Consider the following 20,693-nt stretch of genomic DNA (forward strand, 5'->3'; position numbering starts at 1 on the left):
TACTCCATCAGCTTGTTTTCTGAAGTAAGGATGACATAGCATAGCAGCTGGGCGCTGTTGTTCACGTCTGTAATCCCGGCACTTTCGGTGGCCAAGAAGGGCGGATCACCTGAGGTCAGGAGTTCAAAACCAGCCTGGCCAATTTGGTGAAACTCTGTCTCTATTAAACATACAAAAATTAGCCGGGTGTGGTGGCAGGCATCTGTAATTTCAGCTACTTGAGAGGCTGAGGCAGGAGAATCACTTGAACGGAGGCGGAGGTTGCAGGTTGTAGTGACCCTAGATCGCACCACTGCACTCCAGCCTGGGCGACAGAAGGAGACTTCGTCTCAAAAAAATGACACAGCACCGAGAAACAGCCAATCCACAGTAGACTTGTAGCATGAGGGAAAAGTAGATACTTATATGTATCCAAAATGTAGGATCCATTTGTTACTGAAGCAAAACCTTGTGAATCTTAAATTTAATTTTATTCAGCATCTACTTAAATGTTATCTCATCTAATCCTCAAATCAATCTCATTAGGAAAATAATTATTCTAGTTAGTGCTTTTATTTGCAAACAACAGACACCAAGTCTGGTAACATAAGCAGAAAAACAATTTGTTAGAGAGATAACACACTGTTCTTAGAGTCCATGAGAAGAGCAAAGAGTCAGGTGAAGAATACATGGAAATAGTCAAGGGAGGAAGAGCTCACCCAGAATCACCCAAGAGAAGCAGTTTTCTTAGGGTCCCACTGGAAGCACTGTCACTTCTCAGTACTCTGTATCACACTACTGGACTCTAGCCTCTGCCACAAACACTGCAAATAAGTGTTGACTCTCGCCGGGCGCGGTGGCTCAAGCCTGTAATCCCAGCACTTTGGGAGGCCAAGGCAGGTGAATCACCTGAGTTCAGGAAGTCGAGACCAGCCCGACCAACATGGAAAAACCCCGTCTCTACTAAAACCACAAAATTAGCTGAGTGTGGTGGCGCATGCCTGTAATTCCATCTACTCAGGAGGCTGAGGCAGAAGAATCACTTGAACCCAGGAGCCGGAGGCTGCAGTGAGCTGAGACTGCACCACTGCACTCCAGCCTGGGCAACAGGAGCGAAACTCCATCTTAAAAAAAAAAAAAAAAAAAAAAGTCAATGGTAGAATCAATGGTGGGTAGACAGTGAAATGTCTGAAAAAGCGAAGCAGGTTAAGAGTTTTATAAAGTGGATGTGTTTATGATATTTTGGATAGGGTCAGGGAAGCATCTATGAAGAGCTTACATTTGAGCAGAGATCTGACAGATGGGAGGGATGGATCCAAACTGAAATCTGGGAGGAAAGAGTTCCAAGCAGATGGTAGAGCAAGCTGAAAGGGCTTTAAGATGAAACACGACCTGGTGTGTTTTAGGACAGCAAGAAAGCCAGCACGGCTTAGAAGACTGGTAGTGGATGAGCCCAGAGTGTTAAGCAGTAGTATGATCACACAGGGCCTTGTGGCAACAAAAAGAACTTTGAATTTCATGTAAAATATTATGGGTAATATTACAATGTTTTAATATAAATAGATGTGAACATTTTAATTTATTAATAAGGGAACCAATAGGGAAGAAAGAAAAGTGAGTTCCAAGAGTATTTGACAAGCAAGGATTTATATAGTCAGGCAAAAAAAAAACAAAAAAAACCAAGCCTATGTAAGACTTCTAAGTTAGATATATGGTTATGTGTTTTTCTACAGGAAAAGAAAACCATAGCAGTTTGGATATTAACTTTTCCACCAGACTACATAATTCTAACACCTTATCAATTCTTTGGTTCACCTCTAACCTCACAGGGTTCTAAATTGACTTCACTGTTAATAGCTGTGGATGATTATTAGCTAAATAAATTGTGACAAAGCTGCAATCGGATGAGAATGTGCATCAGAAGAATGTCAGAGGAATCAGTCAGGCTTCTTAGGACATATTATAACACGATATTGACATATCAGGTAATTAATGTTTTGTGATTTTTTTCCAAGTTTTGGATAAAGCTTTCTTTCACAAAGCTATTGGAGGGAGTATGATATAGTTTGGATGTCTGTCCCCTCCAAATTTCATATTGATATGTGATCCCCAGTGTTGGAGATGAGGCCTGGTAGGAGGTGTTTGCGTCGTAAGAGTGGATCCCTCATGAATGGCTTGGTACCCTACCCATGGTTCTCATTCTATCAGTTCATGTGACAGCTAGCTGCTTAAAAAAAGCCCAGAACCTTCTCCTCTGTATCTCTCTTGCTCCCTCTCTCACCACATGGCATGCCTATTTCCACTTCACCTTCTGCCACGAGTAAAAAGTTTCCTGATGCGTCACCAAAAGCTGAGGGTGCTGATGTGATGCTTGTACAGTCTGCAGAATTGGGAGGCAAACAAATCTTTTATTTACCAATTACCCAGTCACAGATATGCCTTTATAGCAACACAAAACAAACTAACACAGAACAAAATGTTGATACTATATGACTTCTTTTTTAAAAGAATTGCTTTTGCTGTTATGTGGTGAAGAGATTGCAAGATGCAACAATCAAAGTAGAATCACCACTTAGGAGCTTCTTACAGTAATTCTGATGAGAAATGATGGCAACTTGGACTAAGACACTGTCGGTGCAGATGGAAAAATGTAGAGAGATTCATAAGACAAGATTGTTGAGTTTGCAGGAATTGCTGATATGTGCCTTTTTCAACATATCCCCTCTTCAGGCCATAAACATTACTAGTAGTTCATAAGGCTTACCATTAAGGAGAGAGAGGCAAGCTCCAAAGTAACCCCTTTCCCTGATTTGTTTGCAACTTTATTGGTAACTTGTCTTTCCAAGTTCAATGTCAGTCCTCCATTTCTCCTGTTAGATAGTTAAAGTCTTCAGGGACAGTGGAAAGTAATGTCTTCTTCCCTCCAGTAATGTTGAGAAACATGTCTTAATCATATCACTGCAGCAATTCTCCCCTCTATCTAGCATTGCTCTTTTCCCACTCTTCTAGGTCAATATCAGATACAACTATGCTATTATTTCTATCATCTTAAGAAAAACTATCTTGATCTCACTTCTTTGTTCAGCTTCACCCATTTCTGTCCTCTGAAAAATAAGTCTTAGAAAGTATTATCTATACTGTTTCTAAATTCATTTATTTATTTTTTTCTTTTGAGATGGAGTCTCGCTCTGTCACCCAGGCTGGAGTGCAGTGGTGCGATATCAGCTCACTGCAAGCTCCGCCTCCTGGGTTCAGGCCATTCTCCTGCCTCAGCCTGCCCAGTAGCTAGGACCACAGGCGCCTGCTACCACGCCCAGCTAATTTTCTGTATTTTTAGCAGAGACGGGGTTTCACCTTGTTAGCCAGGATGGTCTCAATCTCCTGACCTCGTGATCCGCCCAACTCGGCCTCCCAAAGTGTTGGGATTACAGGCGTGAGCCACCGTGCCCAGCCTCTAATTCATGTTAAACCCAAATAAAGCTTAAGCTCCCACCATTCCAATAAAACTGCTCTTGTCAAAGTCACAATAAATTGAATTGAAATAAAATGAATTAAAACCTACTATTTTTATTCTGAGGCCTCATCTTATTAAAGTTAGCAACAGCATTTCAACAAGTTGGTCATATTCCCTTCTCTGATAGACTTTCTTCATGTAGCTTCCAGAATACCACACACTTGGATTTCTTCCCAACACTCTGTCCACTGCTTCTTGGTTCCCTTTCGAGGTTCCTTGTTATTTCTCAGACTTCTAAATGGCAGTGTTCCTGGCCCTTAAAGAGTCTATCTACACTCATGTATTTGATAGTCTCTTTGTATCCTGGCTAAAATACCATCTACATGCTGGTGTCTCCAAAATATATGTTTCCAAACTAGATCCCTTCTCTGAACTTTATATGCATACCTTTTTATTTTATATATAACAATATTCTTATATATAAATATTCTTATATATACTTGGCCAGACATGGTGGCTCACGGCTATAATCCCAGCACTTTGGGAGGCCGAGGCAGGTGGATCATGAGGTCAGGAGATTGAGACCATCCTGGCTGTAACACGGTGAAACCCCATCTCTATTAAAAATACAAAAAATTAGCTGGGCATGGTGGCACGCACCTATAATCCCAGCTACTCGGGAGGCTAAGGCAGGAGAATTGCTTGAACCCAGAAGGCAGAGTGATTGAACCCAGTGAGCCGAGATTTCGCCACTGCACTCCAGCCTTCCAGCCTGGGCAACAGAGAGAGACTCCATCTCAAAAAAAAAAAAAAAAGTGTAGGCAATAGACATGAACCAGTATTTTTCAGAAGAAGGCATACAAATGGCCAATAAACATGAAAAAAGGCTCACCACCACTAATCATCAGAGAAATGCAAATTAAAATAACAATGACTTGCCATCTCACAACAGTCTGAATGGCTATTATTAAAAAGTCAAAAAACAACAGATGTTGGTGTGGATGTACAGAAAACGGAACACATACTCTGTTGGTGAGAATGCAAATTTGTACAGCGTCTTTGGGAAACAGTATGGATATTTCCCAAAGAACTAACAATAGAACTATCCTTCAATCTAGCAATCCCACTACTTGGTACCTACCCAAAGGAAAAGAAATTGTGATATCAAAAACATACCTGCACTCGAATGTTTATCGCAGCCCTATTTGCAACAGCAAAGTCATGGAATCAGTGAGTGCCCATCAGTGGATGACTGGATAAAGCAAATGTGAGAGAGATTATATATGTGTGTATGTATATATATCTATGTGTATATATATGTGTGTATATGTGTGTGTGTATATTTATGTGTGTGTGTATATATATATAGAGAGAGTACTACTGAGCTATAAAAAAGAATCAAATAGCTGGGAATGGTGGCTCACGCCTGTAATCCCAGCACTTTGGGAGGCTGAGGCAGGTGAATCACCTGAGGTTAGGAGTTGGAGACCAGCCTGGCCAACATAGTGAAACCAGTCTCTACTAAAAATACAAAAAAATTAGCTGGGTATGGTGGCAGGTGTCTGTAATCCCAGCTACTCAGGAGGCTGAGGCAGGAAAATCACTTGAACACAGGAGACAGAGGTTGGAGTGAGGCAAGATCGCACCACTGCACTGCAGCCTGGGCAACAAGAGTGAAACTCGGAAAGGGGAAGAGGAAGGGGAAGGGGAAGGGGAAGGGAAGGAAAGGAAATCATGTCTCTTGCAGAAATATGAATGAAACTGAAAATTTATTCACTTAAGTGAAATAACTCAAACAAATAAAATATTGCATGTTCTCACGTATAAGTGGGAGTTAAATAATGTGTACACACAGATATGGAGGGTGGAATAATTTAGATACTGGAAACTTGTAAATGTAGGAGGCTTTGAGGGAGATGAGAAACTATCTAATGGGTACAATGTACACTATTAGGGTGATGGTTACATTAAAAGCCCAGATCTCACTACACAATATATTAATGTAATAATACCACATTAGTACCCCCTAAATGTGTACAAATTTTTTAAAGGCCTAGTTAACATCTCAACTAAAATATCTAATAGTAATAATAATAATAATGACTACTAATGCTTGTATGGTGCCACTAATGACTGAGTGTTCCTGTTCTCTCAAAATTAATATGTTGAGATCCTAACCCCTGGTGTGATGGTATTAAAAGAGAGATTTTTGAGATGTAATTAGGTCATGAAGACACACTCATAAATGAGATTTATGCCTTTACATAAAGATGCAAAACAGTTGCTTTTTCTCTCTCTGCCATTTGCATATTCAATGAGAAGTTGACAGTCTGCAACAGGAAAAAGGTCCCTCACCAGAACCTGACCATGCCAGCACCTTGATCTTAGACTTCCAGCTTCCAGAAATGTGAAATAAAAGTCTATAAACTGCCCAGAGTGTGCTAATTTCTTATAGTTAAGATCGGTTCTTATTATCTGCCAGACTTTATTGTAAGCACTTTAAAAAAATATATTAATTCAATTCTCACAAAAACCTATGATGTGTTGTATTAGTTCGTTTTCACACTGCTGATAAAGACATACCCGAGACTGGGAAGAAAAAGAGGTTTAATTGAACTTACAGTTCCATATGGCCGAGGAGGCCTCAGAATCGTGGCAGGAGGCAAAATGCACTCCTTACGTGGCAGTGACAAGATAAATTAAGATGCAAAAGCGGAAACCCCTGATAAAACCATCAGATCTCGTGAGACTTATTCACTACCATGAGAACAGTATGGAGGAACCACCCCCATGATTCAAATTATCTTCCACCGGGTCCCTCCCACAACACATGGGAATTATTGGAGTACAATTCAAGATGAGATTTGGATGAGGTCACAGAGCCAAACCATATCATGTGTAGTATTATTATCCCCATTTTTTGTATGAGCAAACAAGTTATAGACATTAAATAACTTGCTCAGGGTCATACAGTTGCTGAGTGGTGGAGTAAGAATGTGAATTCAGGCAGTCTGCTTCAGAATTTTTGCTCTTAACAATATACCATCACTGTCAGTAAATAATAGGTATCCCAAAATTATGGCCCAAACTGAGCTCAGGTGCTCCCATAAACCAAGCTTTTACCTCCAGAGATTTTTCTATGTCAAAAAACAGCAACTCCAGGCTGGGTGTGGTGGCTCATGCCTGTAATTTCCACACTTTGGGAGGCCGAGGTAGGCGGGTCGCTTGAGGTCGGGAGTTCGAGACCAGCCTGGGCAACATGGCAAAAACCTGTCTCTACCAAAAATACAAAAATTAGCCAGGCCTAGTGGCATGTTCCTGTAGTCCCAGCTGTTCAGGAGACTGAGGCAGGAGAACCAACTGAACCCGGGAGGTGGAGGGTGCAGTGAGGCGAGATTGTACCACTGCACTCCAGCCTGGATGACAAAAGGAGACCCTGTCTCAAAAAAAAAAAAAAAAAAAAAAAAAAAAGGCAACTCCACTTGCTAGGTAAAAAATATTGGAGTCAGCTGGGCATGGTGGCTCATGCCTGTATTCCCAGCACTTTGGGAAGCTGAGGCGGGTGGATTACCTGAGGTCAGGAGTTTGAGACCAGCCTGACTAACATGGTGAATCACCGTTTCTATTAAAAATACAAAAAATTAGCTGGGCATGGTGGTGCACGCCTGTAATCCCAGGTACTCGGGAGGCTGAGGCAGGAGAATTGCTTGAACCCAGAAGGCAGAGGTTGCAGTGAGCCAAGATTGCGCCCCTGCACTGCAGCTTGGGCAACAAGAGCGAAACTCGGTCTCAAAAAAAAAAAAAAGTATATATATAGATAGATAGATAGATAGATAGATAGATAGATAGATAGATAGATAGAAACAAATATATATATATTAGAGTCACCATTTACTCCCCACCACCTCACAAAACCCACATCTGGTTCATCAACAAATCTGACATTTCCACAACCTCCACATTTCCACAACCTCCACCACTGCCATTCTGATCCCAAACACCATCATCTTTCATCTGGAACACTGCAATAGTATCCTAACTTTGCCCCTCCTTCCATTTTGCCTCTCCTGCATCAAACTCTCCAGTAGATTTTCATCTCACTCATAGTAAAAGTTCCAGTCCTTACAATAGTCTATAAAGTTCTGCATGATCTTCCTCTATATCTTTCCCATTTCATTTCATCCTACTCTCTTGCTCACTCATTATGATCCAGCCATACTAGCCTCCTAGCTATTCCTTAAAAACATCAGGCTTGCTCGTGCTTCAAAACTGTTGCAATTGCTGTTCTTTCTGTATGCCTAAAATGCTATTGTTTAGATATCTGCAGAGTTCACTTCCTCACTTCCTTCAGGCCTTTACTCAAATGTTGTTTTCCTAGTGAAGTTTCCTTGGCTACCCTATCTAAACTTAAACTCCGCCCAACCATTGCACAATCTCTCCTAATGCTTTACTTTTTTTTTTTTTAATTTTTCTGTTTCTTATTTATTGCCTATATCCTTCTATTAAAAGGTAAGTTCTATGAGAGTAAGAATTTTTGTTTTCTTTGCTGTTGTATCCCCCGTGTCTAGAATAGTATTTGGCACATAGCTGACACTCAATAGATATTTGTTGAAATAAATGAATGAAATCAAGTAATTTTTAACAGTGAGAATCTCAGGTGAGGTAAGTTATCCCTTGGTTGATGGGTATGTATTATCCAAGGTGTCTTTCTCTTAAAGACAGAGATCTTCAGATTCTTCTCTCATTTCAGCCATGTGAATCACATTTCTATAGGCCCTCACAGACCTGGAAGTAAATTTGAGGTGGATTGCCATCACCAACAGGCTAAATTTGATCTGCATAGAGTTAACTGGTGTAAGTAATTGTAGTTATTACATAACTTGGTTAAGCTTTTTTTTTTTTTCTTTTTGAGACAGTCAAGCTCTGTCACCAGGCTGGACTACAGTGGCGTTATCTCGGCTCACTGCAAGCTCCACCTCCCAGGTTCAAGCGATTCTCCTGCCTCAGCCTCGAGAGTAGCTGGCACTACAGGCGCCGGCCAGTTAATTTTTGTATTTTTAATAGAGACGGGGTTTCACCATGTTGGCCAGGATGATCTCAATCTCCTGACCTCGTGATCCACCCACCTCGGCCTCCCAAAGTGCCAGGATTACAGCGTGAGCCACCGTGCCTGGCCAAGTCTTTTTCTTCTAAGGACTTTCCCAGCCAATATCCTTGTAACTTCCAGATTGGAGAAACATAGGCCTCAGATACATATCAATGAGTTTCTTGTACCCTGTGGTATTTTTTTAAAATTCACATTTGACTAGTGTGAGTACTCTAAGGGGAAAGCTCCTTTCTTTTAAAGTTTTTAAACCTCTGCATTTAAAAGAAAATTAACTTAAGGAAAAAATCTTCATTAAACTGTAATTATTAACATTGAGTACTGATAAAAAAGGAATTAAAAAATTCTCTTTTTATCAATCCCTTAATTCTATGAAGAGCTTTCCAGCTGAAACCCTTTCTGGCACCTGCACTTCATGGGTATAGGAATTTTAATTGAACTCTAAAAGATGGAGCCTCTATATAAAGTATGAATAATTTTGTACACATCTTCATGAGCCACTTCCTCAACAGTACTTTTCTTAATGGAGACATTCAAATATTACATTTGCTATTAACATCAATGGAATTCAGTTATACCTTTTAAATAAATACATGTTATAGAGTACCTAGTTTAACTAGGAACTGGCATGAAAGAAAATCTGTTGCAATTTTAAGACCAGTGTTCCAAGTATTTTATAGAAATATCTGTATTAAGACACTGCATTGCCCCATTATTTGAGCTGGCATTTTGGTCTTACCTTGAAGACACATAACTGACCCAGAAATCATTTTGTGATTATCAGACAGTGACTGCTGTAAAACAGTAAGTGAGGTATTTTTTTTCTCAGCTCCAGTGTTATTAGCCTTAGACAACTCAGATACAGCAGTACCTGCTGATCCAACTATGAAAGTGTGAAGGGAAATGAAAGCCTGTGATCTCTGGGAGAGTCTGATTCTCCCATTTCCTGCCATTAGCAAAAGTAAGTTGTATTAAATACAGTTATTTAGTAAATGGGGACACTAAGTAGGCTTTAAAGTTGCTTCTAAGGTGTGCTTATACTGGTTATTAATTTCAAAGTAAGTTGGAAGAACCAAGGGGAAAATAGTATTCCAGGAACTTTTACCTCCATCTACATGACTTTGGATAGACTGGACACATTTTGCATACAAATGGAGATCCGTAATATTCTAACCCCAGAGGATCAAGCCCAAACCCATATGGTACAGAAGGAATTGTAAGTAGAAAATATAAAATAAGATGACATAATTCCAAATATACAAAATGAAAATAAATGTTGATTAAATTTGCCTATTTAACAAGAAAGATAGTAATATTTGAATCTAAAAATCTAGCTATTTACTACTTACAAGAAATTCACTAAAAAAAAAAAAAAAAAAAAAAAAAACAGCAAACACCAGAAAGGTTGAAATAATTAAAGCGATATAAAAAGATATCTGAGGCAAGAGATTGCACCACTAGACTCCGGCCTGGGCGACAGCAAGACTTCATCTCAAAAAAAAAAAAAGATATATGAGGCAAATACTAACCAAATTAAGTTGGTACATCAATAATCAATACTAATATGAAAATAAATTGAATTCAAACTAAAAAAAATACAAAATATATGAAGAAGTATACTTCATCATGATAGAAACGATAATCCACCTAGCCCACTTAGTTTGAATTTGTGAAATTTGAACAGCATAACCCAAAAACACATGAAACAAAACTTGAACACAAAAAGAAACCAGTAAGGTAGATTTAACATGAATTTCTTTTCAAAACTGAACAATTAAAATATCAAATTACAAAAAGTATTTGAACAATGCCATTAATATGCGTGATTTAACATGTGTGTTGATGCATGTATGTGCATGTGTGTAGAAAAACAGATGAAAAGGAGAAAATAGAGAGACAGAGACATAAGAAGAAAAGTTTTTCATTAAAATATCAAATTACAAAAAGTATTTGAACAATGTCATTAATATGCTTGATTTAACATGTGTGTTGATGCATGTATGTGCATGTGTGTAGAAAAACAGATGAAAAGGAGAAAATAGAGAGACAGAGACTTAAGAAGAAAAGTTTTTTTTTTTTTCATGCACACATTGAACATTTACAAAAATTGACTGTGTTCTGGATCAGGGGCCTGCAAATTTTTTCTGTATAGAATCAGGTATGTGGCTGGGCACGGTGGCTCATGCCTGTAATCCCAGCACTTTGGAAGGCCAAGGCAGACAGATCACCATGTCAGGAGATTGAGACCATCCTGGCTAACACGGTGAAACCCTGGACTCTACTAAAAATACAAAAAATTAGCCGGGCACTGTGGCATGTGCCTGTAATCCCAGCTGCTCGAGAGACTGAGGCAGAAGAATCACTTGAACCTGGGAGGTGGAGGTTGCAGTGAGCCAAGATGGTACCACTGCACTCCAGCCTGGGTAACAGAGCGAGACTCTGTCTCAAAAAAAAAAAAAAAAAAAAAAAAAAAAAAAATTCAGATATGTAGCAGGCTCTGTCGGTTATAAGGTCTCTGTTACAAATATTCAACTCTGCCAATATAGTACAAAAGCAGCCATACCCTACATAAATGCATACATACATGAATGAGTGTGGCTATGTGCCAAAAAATATCTTTACTTACAAAAATAAGCAACCAGATTAATTTACTCTATGGGCCCTAATTTATCAGTGTGACTCTGTTTCATCTCATAAAAAACTTTCAGCTTAGTCACAATGGCTCACGCCTGTAATCCCAACACTTTGGGAGGCCAAGGCAAATGGATTGCTTGAGCTCAGGAATTGAGACCAGCCTGGGCACCATGGCAAAACCTCATCTCTGCCAAAAAAAAAAGAACAAAAGTTAAAGATTAGCAGGGCATGGTGGCATGTGCCTGTAGTCCCAGTTACCCACAAGGTTGAGGCAGGAGAATTGCTTGAGCCTTGGAGGTGGAGGCTACAGTGAGCTGTGATGACACCACTGCAGTCCAGCTGTGGCAACCGAGTACGACCCTGTCTCAAAAAAAAATTTAAGTAAACGTTAAAGAATTTACATCTTAGGCCTCATTTACACACACACAACACACACACACACACACACACACACAAAGAAAGCAGAAATCAGAAATTAAAAGATCAGTTTAAATTTTTGGAAATTAGCAAACTTGCTCTCATATTACTCACATATTAGAAAAAGCATCATATTGGAATTTATAAAATAGTTTAAATAAAAATCCACACATAAAACGTGTGGCTTTTTTCTTCCAATCAGATGTAAAAGAATTGAAAAAGTTTTTTCAAGAGATTAATAAACTTGTTAATCTCCCAATAAAACAAAACAAAATACGAAAACATACAAATTTCCAATGTCATGAAATAAAGAGGAACAGCACTAAGAGACAGGACTAGCTGGATTTCCTAGGCTGACTAAGAATTCCTAAACCTAGCTGGGGAAGGTGACTGCACTCACCTTTAAACACGGGGCTTGTAACTCAGCTCACACCCGACCAAGCAGGTAGTAAAGAGAGCTCACTAAAATACCAGTTAGGCTAAAAACAGGAGGTAAAGAAATAACCAAATCATCTATCGCCTGAGAGCACTGGGGGAGGGACAATGATTGGGATATAAACCCCAGGCATTCAAGCCGGGAGTGGGCAACCCTCTTTGGGTCCCCTCCCATTGTATGGGAACTCAGTTTTCACTCTGTTAAATCTTGCAACCGCACACTCTTGTGGTCCATGTTTGTTCCAGCTTTCGCTCACCGTCCACCTGCTGAACACCGTATGTCCACCGCTGCTGAACGCCGTATGTCCACCACTAATGAACGCCGTTGCCAGCGCTGCTGAAGACCAACCGTCGTCCACCGCTGCTGAACGCCGCCCTCGCAGACCCGCCGTTGACTTCCACTCCTCCAGATCCAGCAGGGTGTCCTCTGCGCTTCTGATCCAGCCAGGCACCCACTGCCACTCCCAATCAGGCCAGAGGCTCGCCATTGTTCCTGTGCGGCTAAGTGCCTGGATTCCTCCTAATCGAGCTGAACACTAGCCGCTGGTTTCCACGGTTCTCTTCCGTAACCCACGGCTTCTAATAGAACTCTGACACTCACTGCATGGCCCAAGGTTCCATTCCTTGGCATCCGTGAGGCCAAGAACCCCAGGTGAGAGAGCAAGAGGCTTGCCGCCATTTTGGGAGCTCTGGGAGCAAAGATACGCCCAGAACAACACTACCGGCTCTACTGAAAGTAAAATAATACTAATAGAATATGAGAGCAAGCTGGCCGGGCGTGGTGGCTCATGCCTGTCATCCCAGCACTTTGGGAGGCCGAGGCGGGCGGATCACCTGAGGTTAGGAGTTTGAGACCAACCTGATCAACGTGGTGAAACCCCATCTCTACGAAAAATGCAAAAGTAGCCAGGCGTGGTAGGCGCACCTGTAATCCCAGCTACTTGGGAGGCTGAGGCAGGAGGTGGAGGTTGCAGTAAGCCGAGATTATGCCACTGCACTGCAGCCTGGGCAACCAGAGTGAAACTGTCTCAAAAAAAAAAAAAAAAAAAAAAAAAAAGAGAGGGCAACTTTATGCCAATAAATTCGAAAATTCAGACTGACTAAATTATTTGAAAAATATGACTTACAAAAACTAATATAAGAATGAATTGAGATGTATATAAATATACATACAGCCCAAAATCTGTTAAAAATTGAACTTCTAAAGATTATATGTTATAAATATTATGTATATGTAATTTAACTCCCCTCCACAAAAAAACACAATCTAATGTTTTCACTAGTGACTTCTATGACATATTTAAAGAAATACCTAATTTACATAAATTGTTTCAAAAACAGAGGAGAAAGAAATGTTCCTCAACTCATTTTATGAGACTAGCCAATCCCTGATATCAAATCTATCAAAGATATTATTAGAAAATAAAATTAAAGATCAATATACCTCATGAATGCAGGCACAAAAATCATTAAAACATTAGCAAACAAAATCAAGTAAATAAAATCAAGTAAACGAAAGAGTAATTTATCATGACTGTGCTAAGTGTCCCCAAGTCCAAAAACCAGCCTTGGCGATTCACTAGAAGGATTCACAGGACTCAGGATATAAACGTTGAATTCATGGCTAAGATGTAATAAAATGAAATGATATAAAGTAAAATCAGCAAAGAGAAAAGGTATGGAGGGAACCAGGAATAAGTTTCCAACAGTCTTCTCCTGGGAGAGTCATATAGGATGCGCTTACTTCCTGCAGCAACAAGCTGTAACAAAATGTGTGAAATGTTTTCTACCAGAGAATTTCTTTAAAGACTGTTTTTATTAGAGGCTGATTATGTGGTGACTTTCTGCCTGGAGCATAGCAAACTTCCAGTCCCCCAAAAGTCAAGTAGGTGTTCAGCATAAACCACATTGTACAAACAGTTTAAGCACAATAAGCCACTCTTATCAATTAGTTTGGGGAGAAGTCTCCCAAAATCCAAGTTTCCAGACACCGTCCAATGACAAACTTGCAAGCAAGACTTTCTAATATCTAGGCCTACAATATTAACATTTTTCTGAACAACGATTGAGTTTTATTCTAAGAATAAAAAGAAAATGGTTTAACAATTAAAGTCCAACCAGTGTATTTCACCATGTTAACAAAATAATCCAAATAAAGAACATCTGATTGTTTGAATAGATGCAGTAAAAGTACTTGGCAAAATTCAATATTCTTGATAATCAAGTTATAGACAATAATTTCCTAATTCCAATAAAAATCACCTATAAAAACTTATGGCTAGTATCATACTTATTGTGAAATTGTAAACAGTTTTGCATAAGACTTCCAAAAAGGAAATGGTTTTACAAGCAGTCCTAAGACTGAGCAAGAAAGCGAGAATATTAAATAAAAGGTCTATATTTTAGCATGAAAAGAGTTAAAACTTTATTAGCAGATGACATGGTCATTTGCACAGAAAATTTATATACAAAACAACTAGGAAAATTAAAAAGTTAATCTAGCAAATTTACAGCATACAAAGTTGATATAAAAAACTTTTGTTTATGTACCAGCAACCAAAATTGCAAAATAAACTTAAAATACCACTTTCGTAATATTCAAAAGCAGAAAATGCTTAGAACTGAATTTAATAAAATATCTAAAACTTCCACACTAAAAACTGTAAGACATCATTGAGAGAAATTAAAGAAGACCTAAATAAAAAGAGACATGTACTATATTCATGAATTGGATTACTTAATATTGTTTAAATGCCTGTTCTCACTAATTAAATTTATACATTCATCATGATCTCAATGAAATCACAGCAGGATTTTTTAGTGGAAAACGAAAAGTTGGGGAGCAAGATGGCAAAATAGACAGTTCTACCAATCATCCACCTCACAAAGACATCAGGCAAACAATTATCTACACACACAAAAAGCACATTCAGAAGAACCAAAAATCAAGTAAGCACTCACAATGAAAGGAAAATAAATCTTGGAACTCCCAAATCACTACACTAAAGGGAAAAGTCAAGCTGGGGACTGCTTCTGGCAAACCTACCTCCCTTTCTATTCAAAGTCATTCCTCTGCTCACAGAGATAAATGCGTATCTGATTTCCTTTGGAAAGGCTAATCAGAAACTCAAAAGCATGCAACCATTTGTCTCTCACATATCTAAGACCTGGAAGCCTCCTCCCCACTTCGAGTTGTCTTACCTTTCCAGGCAAAACCAATGTACATCTTACATATATTAGTTGATGTCTCAGGTCTCCCTAAAAATATATGAAACCAAGCTGTAGCCGTGCGTGGTGGCTCACACCTGTAATCCCAGCACCGTGGGAGGCTGAGGTGGGTGGATCACGAGGTCAGGAGTTCGAGACCAGCCTGACCAACATGGTGAAACCCTGTCTCTACTAAATATACAATAATTAGCCGGGTGTGGTGACGCATGCCTGTAATCCCAGCTACTCAGGAGACTGAGGCAGGAGAATCACTTGAACCCAGGAGGTGGAGGTTGCAGTGAGCCAAGATAGCGCCATTGCACTCCAGCCTGGGCGACAAGAGCAAAACTCCATCTCAAAAAAAAAACAAAAACAAAAAACAAAAAACCACCACCACCAACAACAAAACCCAAACCAAGCTGTGCCTCGACCACCTTGGGCACATGGGCACATGTTGCCAGGACCTCCTGAGGCTGTGTCACAGGCGCGCGTCCTTAACTTTGGCAAGATAAACTTGCTAAATTGACTGAGACTTGTCTCAGATATTTGGGGTTTACACAGAATACATGGTTTTAATTTCAAATTGCTGAAGGAGTCACCGAAGAGGTAAGAAAAAGTGCCTTGAATCACCAATGCCACTTCTCCCTCATCCCTCAGCAGCAGTGGTGTGGTGTGGGCATCATTTCCATGTGCAGGAGAGAGGGAAAGTGCAGCAATTGTGAAGCACTGAACTCCTGCCCTGTTATAGAATAACATAAAACCAGACCAAATTCAGCTGATGCCTGCCCACAGAGGGAACATTTAAACCAGCCCAGTCAGAGGGAAATCACTGATTCTTTTGTTACCAGAAAGGGGCCCCGATCCAGACTCCGAGAGGGTTCTTGGATCCGATGCAAGAAATAATTCAGGCTGAGTCCATAGAGTACAGTGAAAGCAAGTTTAAGAAAGTAGAGGAATAAAAGAATGGCTACTCCACAGACAGAGCAGCCCCAGGACTGCTGGTTTCCCATTTGTGCAGTTATTTCATGATTGTATGCCAAGCAAGGGGTGGCTTACTCATGCCTCTCCTTTTAGACCATACAGAGTAACTTCCTGACGTTGCCATGGCATTTGTAAACTGTCATGGCACTGATGGGAGTGTAGCAGTGAGGACGACAAGAGGTCACTCTTATTGACATCTTGGTATTGGTGGGTTTTAACTGGCTTCTTTAAAACTGCAACCTGTTTTATCAGCAAGGCCTTTAAGACCTGTATCTTGTGCCGACCTCCTATCTCATCCTGTGCCTTAGAATGCCTTAACCACCTGGAAATGCAGCCCAGTAGGTTTCAGCTTCATTTTACCTAGCTCCTATTCAAGATAGAGTTGCTCTGGTTCAAACGCCTCTGACACCAGTGGTCTAAACATGAGTTCCTGCAAAGCTCACCACTGCAGGACAAAGTGCCTGGGGCTCTAAGTAAATTTGAATGGTAGTTTAGACCACAAGGACTGCAACTTTCGGTGAGACCTAGTGCTGAACTGGGTCCAGAACCAGTGGACGTGACCCACCCAGAAAACAGTTGGAGTTTCTTTTTTTTAAGACGGAGTTTCACTCTTGCTGCCCAGGGTAGAGTGCAGTGGCGCCACTTCGGCTCACTGCAACCTCCGCCTCCCAGGTACAAGCAATTCTCCTGTTCTCCTGTCTCAGCCTCCCAAGTAGCTCAGATTACAGACATGTGCCACCACACCCAGCTAACTATTTTGTATTTAGTAGAGATGGGGTTTCACCATGTTAGGCTGGTTGTGAACTCCTGACCTCAGGTGATCCACCGGACTCAGCTTCCCAAAGTGCTGGAACCACAGGCGTAAGCCACCACATCCGGCCTTCAGTTGGAGTTTCTAAGGAAGTGCTGGCATCACTGCTCCCCTAACCCCAAGCTGCACAGCTCATGGCTCTAAAATACACCCCTTCCTTCCACTAAAGGAGAGGAGAGGAGAGGAAATAGTTGGGAGGACTTTGTTTTGCATCTTGGAAACCAGCTCAGCCATAGCAGGATAGGGTACCAGTCAGAATCATGAGACCCCCTTTCCAGGCACTAGCTCCTAGATGATATTTCTAGACGCACCCTGGGCCAGAAGGGAACCTGCTGGCTTGAAGGAAAGAATGCAGTCCTGGCAGCATTCATCACCTGCTAACTGATGAGCCAAAAGTGCAAGCAGGTGAAGCAAAATTAATCAAGTAGTACTACATCAAACTGAAAAGCTTGCTGTAGAAAGGATGCAATCAACAGAGTGAAAAGACAACCTGTGTAATGGAAGAAAATGTTTGCAAACCATACTCCTGACAAAGGATTAATGTCCAAATATATCAGGAACTCCTACAACTCAATAGCAAAAGAAAAAAAAAAAACACGAAAAAACCTGGACAGAGGAGTTGAATAGGCATTTCTTCAAAGAAGACATACGAATGGCCAAAAAATAGATTAAAAGATCCTTAATGTCACTAATCATAAGAGCAATGCAAATCAAGACCACAATGAGATATTAACTCATGCTTTTCGGATAGCTGTAATTAAAAAATCAAAAGATAAGAAGTGGGGCAATGATGTTGAGAAATTGAGAACCTATAAACTCTTGGTGGGAATGTGAAATAGGGCTGCCACTATGGAAAGCAGTGTGATGGTTCCTCAAAAAAAATTAACAGCAGAACAATCTAAATGTCTATCAGTAGATGAATGAATAAGGAAAATGTATATGCATTCAGTGGAATGTAGTATTATTTAGCCTTAAAAAGAAAGAAATCCTGCCATATGTTACAACATAAATAATCCTGAAGGATGTTATGCTAAGTAAAATACATCAGTCACAGAAGGGCAATTACTTCGTGTTTCTATTTATATCAGATATCAAAGATAATCAAACCCGTAAAAACAAAGAGGGCTGGGCATGGTGGCTCAGGCCTGTAATCCCAGCACTTTAGGAGGCCGAGGCAGGCAGATCAAGATGTCAGGAGATCGAGACCATCCTGGCCAACATGGTGAAACCTCGTCTGTACTAAAAATACAAAAAATGAGCTGGGTATGGTGGCGCGTGCCTGTAGTCCCAGCTACTCGGGAGGCTGAGGCAGGAGAATTGTTGCTTGAACCTAGCAGGCGGAGGTTGCAGTGAGCCAAGATTATACCACTGCACTCCAGCCTGGCAACAGAGCAAGACTCTGTCTCAAAAAAACAAAAAAAAAATATAAAGAGTAGAATGGTGGTTTCCAGGGTCTGGTGGAAGGAAAAAATGTATGGTCACTGGTATACTTTCTCAGGTTCCTGGCTCAATTATATTTCAATCTATACTGCTTTGGATCAGCTCTTTCTTCTATCTTGGGTTGGTACATTAAAATGTTTCTTAGATTTTGCTAATATTGAACTTGGCTATCTTAATGTTTTCTCTGCTATATTTGGGTTATTTCAGAGTGGAGAAGGTAGAAATGTCCATTACTCTCCCATTTTCAAACATCAAGTCCCTTTAAAAAATGTATTTAATGACATAAACCTAATTAGACATTCTGGTTCTTTTAAAAATATGAGGAAACATTTTAAGAAGTATACAGTTTGGTGGTGTAATTATATTCAGAGTTGTGCAGCTAACAACACTAATTCCAGAATATTTTAATCACTCTAAAAAGAAACTCCATACTCATCAGGAGACACTCATTATTCTTCACCTTAACTCCTGGCAACCACTAATCCATTTTGTGGCTCTGTGGATTTGCCTGTTGGAATATTTCATTATCAATAGAATCAGACAATTCATACAATTTGTGGCCTTATGTGTCGGGCTATTTTCATTTAGCATGATGTTTTTGAAGTTCCTCCATGTTGTAGCATAATTAATACAATTATTATTTTTATTGTGTTAAGAACACTTAACATGAGATCTACCATCTTAACAAATATTAAAGTGCACAGTACAATATTATTAACTGTAGGCACCATGCTGTAAGCAGCGGTTTAGAATTTACTTTGCCTAACTGAAACATTATACCCATTGAACAGCAACTTCCATTCATCTGGTGCACAGCTGCAGCTTACAAATGTTGCAGAATTAATGTCCCCAGCATCTAACTTCCAAGGATGGTGGGAGGGAGTAAGAAGGTAATTGCCTCAGTCACCCCATCTTTCAGAGGGACAATTCTGAGGTATGCTCTACACAATTCCTTTGAAGATTCCCAGTGAGACTTAGTCTCAGTCGCCCACACCAACAACCAGCTCAATAATGTACCCTCCATTCACTTTTCTTCTCTTACTCTCCCTGCTCCCATACTCAAAAGACCAATGATCACCTCTCAAACTTCCTGCACCCATTCTTGCACTCATTCTTAGAATGAAAAGAAAAGGACAAATACTCTGCATTGTAAGTATCCCTAGAGCAGCCAATGTCTTCATTGACATAGGGAAAAATGAAACTTAAAAAGAAAAAAAAATACACTCATACACATCAACACACATGCACATACATGCACACACGTGCAAAATTCTGAATATTAAGGAAAATTCCTAACATCCCCAAACTCTTCCCATGCACTTTCCCTAGATAGATAGATGGAAATTATTTGGCCCAGAAAAGCCTTTTTTCAATCAAAAATGTGCTCAAAACAGAGCAGGCACAAAAAAATAAAAAATACCCTATGAGGGCTGGGAGGGGTGGCTCACGCCTGTAATCCCAGCACTTTAGGAGGCTGGGACGGGTGAATCACCTGAGGTCAGGAGTTCGATATCAGCCTGACCAACATGGTGAAACCCCGTCTCTACTAAAAATACAAAAAATTAGCTGGGTGTGATGATGCATGCCTGTAATCTCGGCTACTCGGGAGGCTGAGGCAGGAGAATCACTTGAACCCGGGAGGCAGAGGTCGGGGTGAGCCAAGATGGTGCCATTGCACTCCAGCGTGGACTACAGAGCAAGACTCCATCCAAAAAAAAAAAAGTACACTGTGAGAAACAAAGGCGAATAGAACAGAAAAAAATCAGAAAAATAATACCCACTGCTAAAGTTTGCTACAGGAAAGATTAAAAATTTCACCAATTTCCACGTTCTATAATGGAAGCCAAGGTTATTTGAACCAACCCTCCTGCATTAGTTCATTTTCACACTGCTCATAAAGATATACCTGAAACCGGGAAGAAAAGGAGGTTTAATTGGACTTACAGTTCCACATTGCTGGGGAGGCCTCAGAATCACGGCATAGGACGAAGCGCACTTCCTACATGGCGGTGCCAAGGAGGAATGAGGAAGAAGCAAAAGCGGAAACCCCTGATAACCCCATCAGATCTCGTGAGACTTATTCATTACCACAAGAGTAGCACGAGAAAGACCCGCCCCCGTGATTCAATTACCTCCCTCTGGGTCCCTCCGGCAAGGTGTGGGAATTCTGGGAGATACAATTGAAGTTGAGATTTGAATGGAGACGCCGCCAAACCACATCACCTCCCAAA

At 40.4% G+C, this 20,693-nt stretch overlaps 1 long non-coding RNA gene across 2 annotated transcripts in view; it reads right to left on the reverse strand.

The window, feature by feature from the left end:
* LOC105499807 (uncharacterized) overlaps positions 1-20,477 on the reverse strand; it is a 124,117-nt gene extending 103,640 nt beyond the window's left edge. For both annotated transcript variants that reach the window (XR_011618122.1, XR_011618121.1), the window contains exon 1: positions 20,407-20,477. This is a non-coding gene — a long non-coding RNA (uncharacterized lncRNA). The remainder of the gene's footprint in view (positions 1-20,406) is intronic.
* Positions 20,478-20,693: the final 216 nt, after the last annotated feature.

Source organism: Macaca nemestrina, chromosome X, assembly GCF_043159975.1.
Source record: "Macaca nemestrina isolate mMacNem1 chromosome X, mMacNem.hap1, whole genome shotgun sequence".
NCBI classification, from domain to species: domain Eukaryota; kingdom Metazoa; phylum Chordata; class Mammalia; order Primates; family Cercopithecidae; genus Macaca; species Macaca nemestrina.